Source organism: Macaca nemestrina, chromosome 1 (genome assembly GCF_043159975.1).
Source record: "Macaca nemestrina isolate mMacNem1 chromosome 1, mMacNem.hap1, whole genome shotgun sequence".
NCBI classification, from domain to species: Eukaryota; Metazoa; Chordata; class Mammalia; order Primates; family Cercopithecidae; genus Macaca; species Macaca nemestrina.
In genome coordinates, this window is record NC_092125.1 from 119924316 (window position 1) to 119938090 (window position 13775).

Consider the following 13775-nt stretch of genomic DNA (forward strand, 5'->3'; position numbering starts at 1 on the left):
TTCTTCTCAATCCTCTTCAATTTCTTTCATCAGTATTTTGTAGTTTTCCTCGTAGAGATCTTTCACTTTTTTGGTTAAATGTATTTCTAGGTATTTAATTTATTTTTTCTAGTTATCTTAAATAGAATTGCCTTCTTGATTTCTTCTTGGCTGTCCATTAATGTTGTATAGAAATGCTGCTGATTTTTGTGTGTTGATTTTGTATCCTGCAACTTTACCGAATTTATCATATCTAAGAGTTTTTTGATGGAGTCTTTATGTTTTTCTAGGTATAAGATCGTATCATTACAAAAGAGGGACGATTTGACTTCCCTTTTCCAATTTGGTTGCCTTTTATTTCTTTCTCTTGCCTGATTGCTCTGGCTAGGACTCTCACTCCTACGCTGAATAGGAGTGGTGAGAGCGGGCATCCTCATCTTATTTCAGTTCCTAGAGGAAAGGCCTTCAGCTTTTCCCTGTTCTGTATAATGTTAGTTGTGAGTTTGTCATATATGGCCTTTAATTTGTTGAGGTATGTTCCTTCTGTGCCTATTTTGTTGAGAGTTTTTATCATGAAAGGATATTGAATTTTTATCAAATGTTTTTTCTGCATATATTGAGATGATCATATGGCTTTTATCCTTCACTCTAGATGTCGTGTATCACATTTATTGATTTGCATTTGTTGAACCATACTTGCATCCCTGGGATAAATCCCATTTTGTCATAGTGTGTTTTTTAAAATGTGCTTTTGGATTCAATTTGCTAATATTTTGTTGAAGATTTTTGCATCTGTATTCATCAGATATATTGGCCCATAGTTTCCTTTCCTTCTTTTTTTTAATTTTGTTGCGTCTTTGTCTGGTTTTGGTAACAGGGTGATGCTGGATTCATAGAATTAGTTGGGAGAGGTTTCTCCTTTTCAATTTTCTGAAATAGTTTGGAGAATTGGTGATAATTTCTGTTCGAAGGTTTAGTAGAATTCAGCAGTGAAGCCATTCAGTCCAGAGCCTTTTTCTTTTGTGGGGAGAGTTTTTATTACTGCCTTGACTTCATTACTTGTTATTAATCTTTTCAGGATTTTCTATTTCTTCCTGTTAAAGCAAACTATGGCCTGAAAAGGACTCCGTACTTCTATATTTGAGTCCTTGTGGATGAACTGTAACCTAGCTTAATAGGCAGACAAGATTGAAAACTTAACTTAGGAGTATGTGCCTGTAACAATAGCTAAGTCTTGGCCAATCCCAGTGGACATATTTCAACCACTCATAGACTGCTAAGTGTTCATACTGTGTTCAAATAAGGCAAATGCCAACCTGTAACCAATCCAGTTGCTTCTGTACCTCACTTCCAATTTCTGTATGTCATTTCCCTTTTTGTGTCTGTACGTTGTTTGTTGTTTTTTGAGACACAGTCTTCCTCTGTTGCCCAGGCTGGAGTACAGCGGCACAATCTCGGCTCACTGCAACCTCTGCCTCCTGGGTTCAAGTGGTTCTCCTGCCTCAGCCTCCTGAGTAGGTGGGATTACAGGTGCCCACCACCATGCCCAGCTAATTTTTTTTTTTTTTTTTTTAGTAGAGACGGGGTTTCACCATGTTGGTCAGGGGTCTCAATCTCCTGACCTCAAATGATCCTCCCACCTTGGCCTCCCAAAGTGCTAGGATTACAAGCATGAGCCACTGTGCCTGTTCTGTCTATAAATTTGTTCTGACCAAAAGGCATCCCTGGAGTCTCCTGAATCTGCTGTGATTATGGGGGCTGCCTGATTCGCAAATTGTTCATTGTTCAATTAAACTCCTTTAACTTTAATTCGGCTGAAGTTTCTCTTTTAACATTTCTGATTCAATTCTTAGTAGGCTATATGTGTCCCAGGAATATGTCCATTTACTCTTAGTTTTCCAGTTTGATAGTATATCATTATTCATAATAGTCTCTGATTACCTTTTGTATTTCTGTATTTTTGTATTTGTATTATCAGTTGTAATGTCTTCTTTTTCATTTCTGATTTTGTTTATTTGGATCTTCTGTCTTTTTTCTTGGTTAGTCCAGCAAGTGATTTATCAATTTTGTTTATATTTTCAAAAACACAACTTTTGTTTCATTGATCCTTTGGTGTTTTGGGTTTTTGTTTGTTTTGTTTTGTTTTTGTGTCTATTGTGTTTAGTTCTGCTTTGATCTTTATTATGTCTTTCCTTCTACTAATTTTGGATTCGGTTTGTCCTTGCTTTTCTAGTCCTTGAGGTGCATTATAAGATTATTTATTTGAAATCTTTCTACTTATTTGCTATAGGCACTTATTGCTATAATCTTCCCTCTTAGCACTGCTTTTGCTGTATTCCACAGGTTTTGGTATATGGTGTGTGTTTCTATTTTCATTTGTTTCAAGAAATGTTTTTATTTCTTCCCTGGCCCAGTTGTCATTCAGGGGCATATTGTTTAATTTCCATGTATTTGTTCATTTTCCAGAGTTCCTCTTGTTATTAATTTCTACTTTTATTCCATTGTGGTCTGAGAAGACACTTCATATAATTTCAAAGTTTAAAAATTTTTCGGGCTGGGCGCAGTGGCTCATGCCTGTAATCCCAGCACTTTGGGAGGCTAAGGCGGGCGGATCACGAGGTCAGGAGATCTAGACCATCCTGGCTAACATGGTGAAACCCTGTCTCTGCCAAAAACACAAAAAATCAGCCAGGCGTTGTGGCAGGCGCCTGTAGTCCCAGCTACTCGGCAGGAGAATGGCGTGAACCTGGAAGGCGGAGGTTGCAGTGAGTCGAGATCGCACCACTGCATTCCAGCCTGGGCGACAGATTGCAACTCTGTCTCAAAAAAAAAAAAAAAAATGTTCGATACTTGTTTTATGTCCTAACATATCATCTATCCTGAAAAAATGTTCTGTGTGCTGTTGAGAAGAATATGTATTCTGTAGTTATTGGGGGAAATGTTCTGTAAATATCTGGCAGTCCATTTGATCTAGTATGTAGTTTCAATTTTTTTTCTGTTAATCGTCTGCCTAGATGATCTGTTTAATGCTGAGAATGAAGTGTTGAAATCCCCAACTATCATTGTATTAGAATCTCTCTCTCCCTTTAAATCTAATAATACTTGTTTTTATATCTGGGTGTTCCAGTGTTGGGTGCATATATGTTTAGAATTGTTATATCTTCTTGCTTAACTGATCCCTCTATTATTATACAGTGATCTTCTTTGTCTTTATTGACTGTTTTTGACTTAAAGTCTGTTTTATGTGATATAAGTATAGCTACTTCTGCTCACTTTTGGTTTCCATTTGTATAGGATATCTTTTTTCATTCCTTTACTTTTAGTCTACATGTGTCTGTGTGTGAGATGAATTTCTTTTAGGCAGCATTTAGTTGGGTTGTTTTTTTCTCCATTCAGTCAGTCTATATCTTTTCAGTGAAAAGTTTAATTCATTTACATTCAAAGTTATTTTTGATATGTGGGGACTTATTTCTGTCATTTTATTAATATATTTCTGGTTATTTTGTGTATCCTTTGTTCCTTTATTTCTCTTTTATTGTTTATCGCTATGGCTTGGTGGTTTTTCTGTAGCGATAACATTTGAGTCTTTTTCTTGTTTGAGTTTACTCTATCTGTGAGTTTTATATTTTTATGTGTTTTCATGATGGTAGATATATTTCTTTCACTACTGAGTGTAGAATTTCCTTAAGCATTTCTTGTATGACTGATCTAGTCATGAATTCCCTAAACTTTTGCTTGTCTGGGAAAGACTTTATTTTTCCTTCAGTTATGAAGGATAGCTTTGCTGGTTATAGTATCCTTCACTGACCTTTTTTTTTTTTCTTTCAGCACTTTAAATATATCATCCTATTCTCTCCTGGCCTGTAAGGTTTTTGCCAAAAATGTGCTGTTAGTCTGATGGGAGTTCCTTTATAAGTGACTGCCGAGACCACCTCGGTTGGGGAGACCCTAACTTAGCAGCACTAGAGAAATTAAAGACACACACATAGAAATATAGAGGTGTGGAGTGGGAAACCAGGGGTCTCACAGCCTTCAGAGATGAGAGCCTCGAACAGAGATTTACCTACATATTTATTAACAACAAGCCAGTGATAAGCATTGTTTCCATAGAATATAGATTAACTAAAAGTATTCCTTATGGGAAACAAAGGGATGGGCTGAAATAAAGGGTTGGGTTTGGCTAGTTATCTGCAGCAGGAGTATGTCCTTAAGGCACAAATCACTCATGCTATTGTTTGTGGTTTAAGAATGCCTTTAAGGTTTTCTGCCCTGGGTGGGCCAGATGTTCCTTGCCCTCATTCCCGTAAACCCACAACCTTCCAACATGGATGTCATGGCCATCACAAACATGTCACAGTGCTGCAGAGATTTTGTTTATGGCCAGTTTTGGAGCCAGTTTATGGCCAGATTTGGGGGGGCCTGTTCCCAACAAGTGACTAGATGCTTTTGCTGTTTTTAGAATTCTTTATTTGTCTTTAACTTTTGACAGTTTAACTGTAATGTGCTGTGGAGAATACCTTTTTGCATTGTATCTATTTGGGAATTTCTTAGTCTCTTGTATCTGGATGTCTAGCTTTCTTGCTAGACTTGGACAGTTTTCATCTATTATTTTGTTAAATAACTTTCATTTTCTCTTCACCTTCTAGGACTCTGAAATTTTGACTATTTTGTCAGTTTATGGTGTCCTGTATGTCACATAAGCTTTGCTCATATTTTAAAATTATTTTTTCTTTATTTTTGTCTGACTGGTTTATTTCAAAAGACCCGTCTTCAAATTTGAAGCTCCTTTCTTCTCCTTGATGTAGTCTATTGTTGAAGTTTTCAACTGTAGTTTATATTTCATTCAATGAATTCTTTAGTTTCATAATTTCTGGTTGGTTCTTTTATGATAACTATCTCTTTGGTAAATTTCTCATTCATACCTTGAATTGTTTTTCTGATTTCTCTGTATTTTTCAGTATTTTCCTATATCTCACTGAGCCTCTTTAAAATCAATATTTTGAATTCTTTTTTTAGGATTTTATAAATTTCTTTTTTATTTATATGTTACTGGAGAATTATTATTTTCCTTTGGAAGTGTCATATTTCCTTGCTTTTTCATGTTTCCTGTGTACTTATATCAACATCTGTGCATTTGGTGTAACAGTTCCTTCTTCCAGTTTTTGAATTTGCTTTCATAGGGGAGGACTTTTTCCTGAATATGTATCTACGTGTGTAGAGAACTTTGGGGGTGTGTACAGTAATGTGGTCTGTGTATGATTTCTATGACTGTAGACAGTGTTAGTGGTGTCTGTGGTTTCTTCAGTGGCTTAGGATGAGGTCATTAGTGGAGGCTGTGGTGACATATTGCTGGGGACTGGGACCCCAGGTGGGCCAGTCTTTGGGACCTAATGGTGACAGTGGTAGGCTGAGTGTGTCTGTCCTTAAGCCCCAGGGTGGCATATGCTGGCACCAATGTTAGCAGGTCCAAGCATGCTGATTCTTGGGTTTCCAGCTGGCTTGTTCGTATGCTGGTGGCAGTGGTTGGCTGCCAGGCTTCTCAGGAACCTGGACAGTAGGCATGTTGTGAGTGGTGGCAGTGGCAGTGGTGAGACAATTCTCTGGGTCCCAAGCAGTATGCAGTGGTGTTGGCAGTGGCTGCAATGGGCTGGGCAGTCTAGTCTCCAGGTCTGCAGGTGTTGTGTGCAAGTAAGTGCCAGCTGTGGTGGTAGTGGAAGGGTGGGTGGGGCCAACCTCAGGCCCCCAGGAGGAGTGTTCAGGTGCTGACACTAGTGGACTGGGCTGGATGAACCTCAGGCCCACACACGGTGTGCTCTGGCATGGATTAGGGGAAAGCCAGCCTGAGCAGGCTTGTAGTCAGCTCCCCACAACAATGGTGCGTACCGGCACTGGCTGTGGTAGGCAGAAACGGAGGGATCCCCAGACCCCCAGCAGAATGCTTAGGTTGGGGGCAGCAGCAACTGCATTATGGCCCTGCTCCTGGGAAGGGCGAAGTTGTTTTCAGTGGCAGCAGTTATATGTAGGCGAGCTTGGCTTATGCTTCAGACCTAATGGCAGCAGCCCTTTCACTCACACTTTAGCCCCAGCAGCGTAGTAACAACCGCTATGGGCAGAGGATTCTGTCTGGGGGTGTGAAAATGTGCAGTGGCTCTGCTTCTGGAGGGAGTGGGGTCACAGCCAGTGGCCTGCACTTCAGCCTCAGTGGCAGCAGCCGGCTGTGGTGGTAGCTGCAGGTGGGGAATCTCAGTGGGCACTAGGGCCATGGAGATGCAGGCACTGCTGGGCCCCAGGGAGAGTGCCGTTTGCCTGGTGTTGGGGTCTCAAAATAGCACCTTACAGGAGCTGCTGATGCCTTAGGGGTGTGTGGAATCCAGTGTGAACTCCCTCTCTGGGGCAGCGCCATTGTGTGGTCCCCAGGAAGCTCTCTGTTTTAGTCTCAGGGCCCCCGGGGGTCAGGGGCTGTACCATGGCTAGGACTGCAGGAGTCCATGGTAAGAATATGGACCATGAGGCATCTCTCACTGTCCTTTTCCCCCACACTGGGGAGTCTCTGCAGACGCCTAGCTGATCCTGGCTGAGGAGACTGCCTTGCTCCCCTTTTATTCCTTGCCTTAGGTGTTTCCTGACACGTGTCTGTTGAATTCCAGCATTCTTTTTTGGATGACCTATTTGAAATGTGATTATTTACTCACTATTCAGGTTCTTCTTTATGGAGGAGGCAAGTACCAGCCATCTTTAAGCCCCTCTGACTTCAACTTCTGAGAAGCAGAATCTTCCTAGAGGCCTTAAGCATGAGAAATACATGATGAGATGGTATCTGAGGAAGATGAATCTGTTTATTTGCAGTAGTGGAAGAAAACAGTGGCATAAATAATCATAAATAGCAGATTATTATAAAACGATGTAGCAGGTGCCATAATATCCTCAATCTGTTGTTTTCAAACTATAATTTTCAGAATGCTGGGGCTCCTAGGAAAGGCCTTGGGGATACTAAGTGGGGTGGGTGGATGAGGCAGAGCTGAGGGGAAGCGGGACTCAGCACCCCTTTCCTGTTCCCACCTTAACTGGAACAGCACTGCTTTTATTGTTTTAACACATGGAGTTCCAGATAACATTTATTTTCATACAAGAATTTAATAGACTTTAACTGAACAACATCAATTAATTACAGAAATACATAGCCAGACAAATGTTCCAGGAGGGGGTTGTTTGAGGATAAATATTTTGCTGGACATTCACCTCCCACAGCTGTTGGAGATTACTTCACATTTTCACCTGCAAGGTACCAGCTCTGACAAGAGGAAGATTCTCTTGGAGAAGACAGATTTGGAAGGTGGCAGATATGCCTATGCCCCAGGAAATGACTGAACCTGGCTCAATTTATTCAACACACTGGGCAGTGGCCTTTCAACTCTTAGCCTGGGGGCCTGCCTCAGGCCCAGTCAGGCTCTCTGTCTTCAACTTGATTCCCTCAGCAAGTCCCAAGGCCTACTTTCCTCTTCCAGTAGCTACCCGCTGAAGCAGCTTTGGAGTGGGGCAATTCCTATTTCCTAAACCCTCTCCCCTTTTCTTTGTTACCCCAGACAAACATTCAAGAGCTTTTCACCCTGGATAACTAGACCAGGGTAACAGAAACAACAAACCTAGGGAAGTTACACAGGTTCTAGGTTCTTACATACTTTGAATCCCCTGGCTTTTGTCTCCTTCACAAGGGATAATAATGGATAAATTCTGCCCTCCACATTTATTTATTTATTTATTTATTTATTTATTATTTATTTATTTTTACAAACAAGGCAATTTATTTAACCTGGCATGGTTTGTTCTAATGCTTCCTGTTGGCAACTGCCACCTCTCCGGCAATTCTGTCCACATCTCTCTGTCCCCAAGGTGTCAGTTTTCAGCCCCCATCTTGGCCCTTTTCCACCATTTTCAGCCCCTCCAGGGCTTAGAGGACCCGGTGGGCCACACTCTTGGAGCCTTGGCTGAAGTGACTGGGCATGGCGCCATTTCTTTGACGTCCCCCATTGATCTTGGTCATGGAGTCAACCCCAGCGCCACCCCGGAGGTACAGGTGCCGCGCTGTGGAAGCAGCTCGTGTGCAGAACCAGTTCTCATCACAGGGAGCAAGCTCTTTGTGCTTGGCCACCCATTTGGGGACTTTCAGCTTCCCGGACTTTTTGAGAAAGGCTGCCAGAGCTCTGACGAGCTCCTGCTGGTCCACGTCTTTTACAGTAACTCTAGGCATGGTGCAGCCTCTGCACTGCCAGCCAGGGGAAAGGGCCACATTTATTTTTAAATGACCTCACCAATGATCTTTCATTCAGACCTGACTCTTAGATGTCCCCAAGGAATGATGTGAGCCCACCCCTTGTCTTAGGAGTTCCCTGATCTGTCCCATACGAAAAGGATCCCTTTTAAGCAGTTTCTCATGGTCATTTTCATCCCATTACTTCATATATGACCTTATACTATGCGTTCTGGGTTCTTAAGGATGTGTAACAAATCACCCAAAATTTAACAGCTTAACATAATAATTTACTATCTCTCATGGTTTCTGCTGTTCAGGAATTTAAGGAGGTCTCCGCTGGGCAGTTCTGGCTCAAGGTCTCTCATGCACTTACAATAATATATCAGCTGGGGCTACAATCATCTGAAGGCTTTACTAGGATAGGAGGATCCACTTCCAAGGTGGCTCATACACATGAATGACAAATTGGTTGCTGGCTCTTGTCCAGGGACTCAGTTCCTCTCCATGTGGGACTCTCCACATTGCTGCCTGAGTGTTCCCATGGCAGCTGGCCTCCCCCAGAGCAAGAAATCCAAGAGACCAATGTGGGTGCTGGAATGACTTTTATAACCTAGCCTTGAACATCATACACTATTAATTCTACCCTCTTTTACTGGCCACAAAAGTCCAGCCCTGATTCAATGTGAAAGGGGATTACAAAAGGAGGCAAGGGTCATTGGTAGTCATCTTGGAGGCTGGCTCACCATACTATAGAAGGGCCAGAAGAAGACCAGCCTCAAAGAAAAAGAGAAGGCAGCTAGTAGATGCCCTGGAATGCAGACTAGGTGTTGAGTGAGTAAGAGAGAGTCGCGGCACTCTTGAAGCTTGTAATCTAGTGGGAATGACAAGTTTCATATGAATAAGTGCACTTGGAATAAAACCCAATATCCTGTACCTTGCCCCACTTATTCTTTTCTTCTCCTCTTCTCCTTTCTCACTGAGCGCCAGCCACACTTCATTCCTTCAACAGGCTGAGCTCTTACCTTCCTTAGGGCCTTTGTACTTGCTATTCCCTAGAATGCCCTCCCCTAATCTCTGCATGGCCAGCGCTTTCTCACCATTCAGGTCTCTGACTTAAATGCCACCTGATATTTTCTTGGGTATTTGTTGTCTGCCTCCCCATACTAGAAAGTAAGCCACATGACAACAGAGACTTGTTAAGTCTCCTGCACTGCTACCTCCCCAGACCTGAAATGGCACTTGTTATATATTAAGTGATGAATATATAGCCTAATGAGCAAATGAAGTACCCACTTTCTGACCAAATTGTATAAAATTTTCCTTCTAGAATATTGTAAACTCAAGCTCTATCCTTATTTCTTGGCCATCTTGCAATCCAAAGGTTGGTGAATTACGGACTTATTCTATGATCTAACTTTGCTGATTCCTTGCCTCTGAGCAAATGGGTACCTCTGCCACGCCTGATTTCTAGATCCAGTTACTTCTTCCCAGGCCGACTATATTATTTGTATGTTTCCACAGGGCTGAGTCCTCCATTTCTGATTGCCTTTCCTTGGTTTCCTGTCCAACTTTCCTCCCTCCTCCAAAGGAAGGGCAATCCCAGCCTTGTTTTGCTGCACTTGTGTTTTCAGCCTTCTTGGGCTAAAATATTGAAAGCGTTGCTCATTAGCATACCAGATTTCCTGCTTTTCAGGGGAAACGACATGATGAGCAGGGCCCCATGAGGATTTTATTTCGAAAATATGTTTTTTAATTTGAAAGCAAATGGACGCTGCAGGTCTGCAGGTCATTTCACCTGCTGTGGCATGTGATTAGTGAGGACTTTTCTCTCTGGGTGGTGGTGCCAGCTAATGGACTAACGCTCCCTATATATGTTTATCTTCAGTTAATTAAAATTTTGCCAGATCTTCCTCACAGCCCTTGTGCACAGCAAGGCCAAGCCTTGACTTGTGGCACTGATCCGGGCTGGCAGGGTGGATGGGGGCGGTCATCCTATTAAATATTAATCTAAGAAGGCAATCAAGCCTATGGGCTTCCACCCCTGAGGTTCTCCCGCGGGGAAGTCACAAATCGATGCCAGAGCTCCGTGCTTGTGGCAACTCTTCCTGCCAGGCCCGAGTCAGCAAAAGACGCAGTTTTACCGAACAGTTATTTGACAATAAATCTGAGCAGAATTCTGGGAGATCTCTCTCAAATACTGGAATGAATTACACACACGTCTACCTGGGAAGGGAATGTTAACTAGCTGGTGAAACTGCACCTTATGAATGATGAAGGGGCCACTTTGCCAGGATTTATTTTGAAGTTACGGGTCAGATGAAGACTAGCAAGTATCCTATACTTCAGATGGCAGTTTTGAAAATCTGCCTATGCCAGGGATGGGGGAGGAGATTAAAGGTTCACGTGGCTCACAAAGCCTCCATTGCCCTGTTTTCAGAAATGTGGACATTGCCTCCTCACAAGTTCACCTTCCTTCAGTCACTTCAGTCACCTTCTGTCCTAGCTGCCAGATCATTTCGGCAGATTCTTCTGCTGACAAACACGAAAGATAGAAAGAGCACTCTATTGTGGGCTGAATTTTGTTCCCCAAAAAGATACATTAAAGTCCTAACCCCCAGGACTGTGAATGGGGCTTTATTTGGAAATAGGATCTTTGCAGATGTAATTAATTAAGATGGGTGGGCCCTGATCCAATGACGGGCGTCCTCATAAGAAGAGATAACAGACACACGCAGGAAGACCTCTGTGTGACGAGGGAGGCAGAGATGGGGGTCAGGCATCTACAAGCCAAGGAATGCCAAGGAAGCTACGAAGAAGCACATACGAATCTCCTAGAGCCTTCAGAGAGAGCACGGCCCTGCCAACGTATTGATTTCAGACTTCCAGCCTCCAGAATTGTGAAAGAGTACATTTCTGTTGTTTTAAGGCAGCAAGTTTGTGGTACTTTGCTATGGCAGCTCTAGGAAACTAACACACGCTCTACTCCTAACCCTGATGCTGACTGCCATGGCCGTTTGCCTCCTCTGCAGACCTCGTTGATAGGCTCAGTCACCCTGATCTCCTTCCCTTCCTGGGAGGAGGTGGGAAACCAGGCTAGGAAGAAAGCCTCATCGCATCTCAAGACTTGCCCATGATTTTTGAAACATCTCTGCCCACATTCTTGCCTAAGTAGGGGTCAGTGAACATAGTAATATCTCTCTTTAATGATGGAGAATGTCACTCTGCTTCAGGCGTCATCACTCTAAATTCAAGTCTCATGGACTGGCATCACAGATATAGAGAAAATAAGAGGGGTACATTTGTACTGACCCTGACACATGTTCTAGAAATCAAATTTTTATTTTCACATTCCTGGCTAATTCTTTGTCTCTTCCAAAAGTTGAAGGTTACAGGCCGGGCTTGGTGGATCACCTGAGGTCAGGAGTTCAAGACCAGCCTGGCCAACATGGCAAAACCCCATCTCTACTAAAAATACAAAAATGCCTCACACCTGTTATCTCAGCACTTTGGGAGGCCGAGGCAGGCGGATCACCTGAGGTTGCGAGTTTGAGACCAGCCTGACCAACATGGAGAAACCCGTCTCTACTAAAAACACAAAATTAGCCGGGCGTGGCAGCACATGCCTGTAATCCCAGCTACTCAGGAGGCTGAAGCAGGAGAATCGCTTGAACTCGGGAGGCGGAGGTTGTGGTGAGCAGAGATCGTGCCATTGCATTCCAGCCTAGGCAACAAGAGCAAAACTCCCATCTCAGAAAAAGAAAAAAAAATTAGCCGGGCATGGTGGCATGTGTCTGTAGTCCTACCTACTTGGGAGGCTGAGGCAGGAGAATCGTTTGAACACAGGAGGTGGGGGTTGAAGTGAGACAAAATCGCACCACTGCACTCTGGCCCAGGCAACAGAGTGAGACTCTGTCTCAAAAAGAAAAAAAAAGTTGAATGTTACAAAAATCCAGTTAAATGAAGGGTTTGAGCCAGGGAAATTTCTAAGAATAAAGGCTGTACAATATTTTGTTGTCTTGAGATAGCTAAGGAAAGGGACATTGAACATGAGGTCAGAAAACTTAGGCCTGAATTCTAGCTCTGTTCTTCCTCACAGCATCCTTGCAGGGTACATATAATTAGCCCTGTGTACACGTGACCAGATGAGCTGAGACTGCTCCTTGTCCCACCCCAAAACAGACATACTTACAGGAACTGGGGAGGTGGCTTCTGCTTGGTGTTTGTTTTTCTGAGTGTGGGACACCAAGCTGAGGGTAGAGGTGAACTGCTCTGGACAACAGAATGAGTTTTAAGAAGTTGTAGAGGTAAAAAAGGGAAACAAAATTATTGGCAGGGAAAAAAAACTATGTGAGGCAAGATGAAGAGAAGTGGCTGATGAATTTGGTTTAGTTTCTACTGTGTGGTATGCAATATGTATCTTCTTCCCTATGTCTCCAAAAAGATCTGATTAACATGGATGGGAACTGATTTTGGAGGTGGACATCTAATAAGGAACAGATTGTCCAAGGAGATCCAACTATCCCAAGGCTACAGAGAAGCTGATGGCCAGAGAAGTTCAGCTAACCACAGGACTATGAGTGCTGCTGCTTTCCGCAGATCTGACTACCACATTACTAGAGGCCTGTTTACTGCGGTTCCTTTTAACTAGTACATCATGTCGACCTTTCAGCAGAAAATTACAAAGCATACTAAAAGACAGAAAACACAGTTCAAAAAGACAGAGCAAGCATCAGAACCAGAGTCAGACATGGCAGGAACATTGGAACTATCAGAACAGGAATTTTTAACACTATGATTAATATGCTAAGGGCTTTATTGAAAAAAATAGCATGCAAGAACAAATGGGCAATATGAACAGAGAGATGGAAACTCTAAGAGAGAATAAGAAGGAATAGCTAGAAATTTTAAAAAACAAAGCAAATAATAGTAATAATAATAATGTAACAGAAATGAATACCTTTGATGGGCTCACCAGTAGACTGGACACAGCTAAGTAAAAAAATTTCTGAGCTTGAGGATATGACAATAGAGACTCCCTAAGTGAAAAGCAATCAGAAAAAAAGATTTTGAAAAACCCAAAAAAGGGTATCGGGAACCATGGGACAAATACAAACGGGGTAGTATAGGTAGAGTGGAAATGCCAGGAGAAGAGAGAGAGAACCAGAAGCAATATTTAAAGCAATAATGACTGATAATTTTTCACCCAACCACAGATCCAGAAATCTCAGAAAACAGCAAGAAGAATAAATGCCAAAAACAAAACAAAATACCTAGGTATATCATATTCAAAATTCAAAAAATTAAAGATTAAAAATAAATCTTAATAGAAACCGGAGGGAGGAAAATAAACACTTATAGAGGAGCAAAGATAAGAATTATATCAAACTCTTGCCAGGCATGGTGGCTCACACCTGTAATCCCAGCACTTGGGAGCAGTTGAGGCGGGTGGATCACTTGAGGCCAGCAGTTTGAGACCAGCCTGGCCAACACAGAGAAACCCTATCTCTACCAAAAATACAAAAAAATATTGAGAGAAAAAAATCCA

At 42.3% G+C, this 13775-nt stretch overlaps 1 pseudogene; it reads right to left on the reverse strand.

Moving 5' to 3' along the window:
• Positions 1 to 7727: 7727 nt before the first annotated feature.
• On the reverse strand, positions 7728 to 13525 carry LOC139361964 (small ribosomal subunit protein eS19 pseudogene; annotated as a pseudogene).
• Positions 13526 to 13775: the final 250 nt, after the last annotated feature.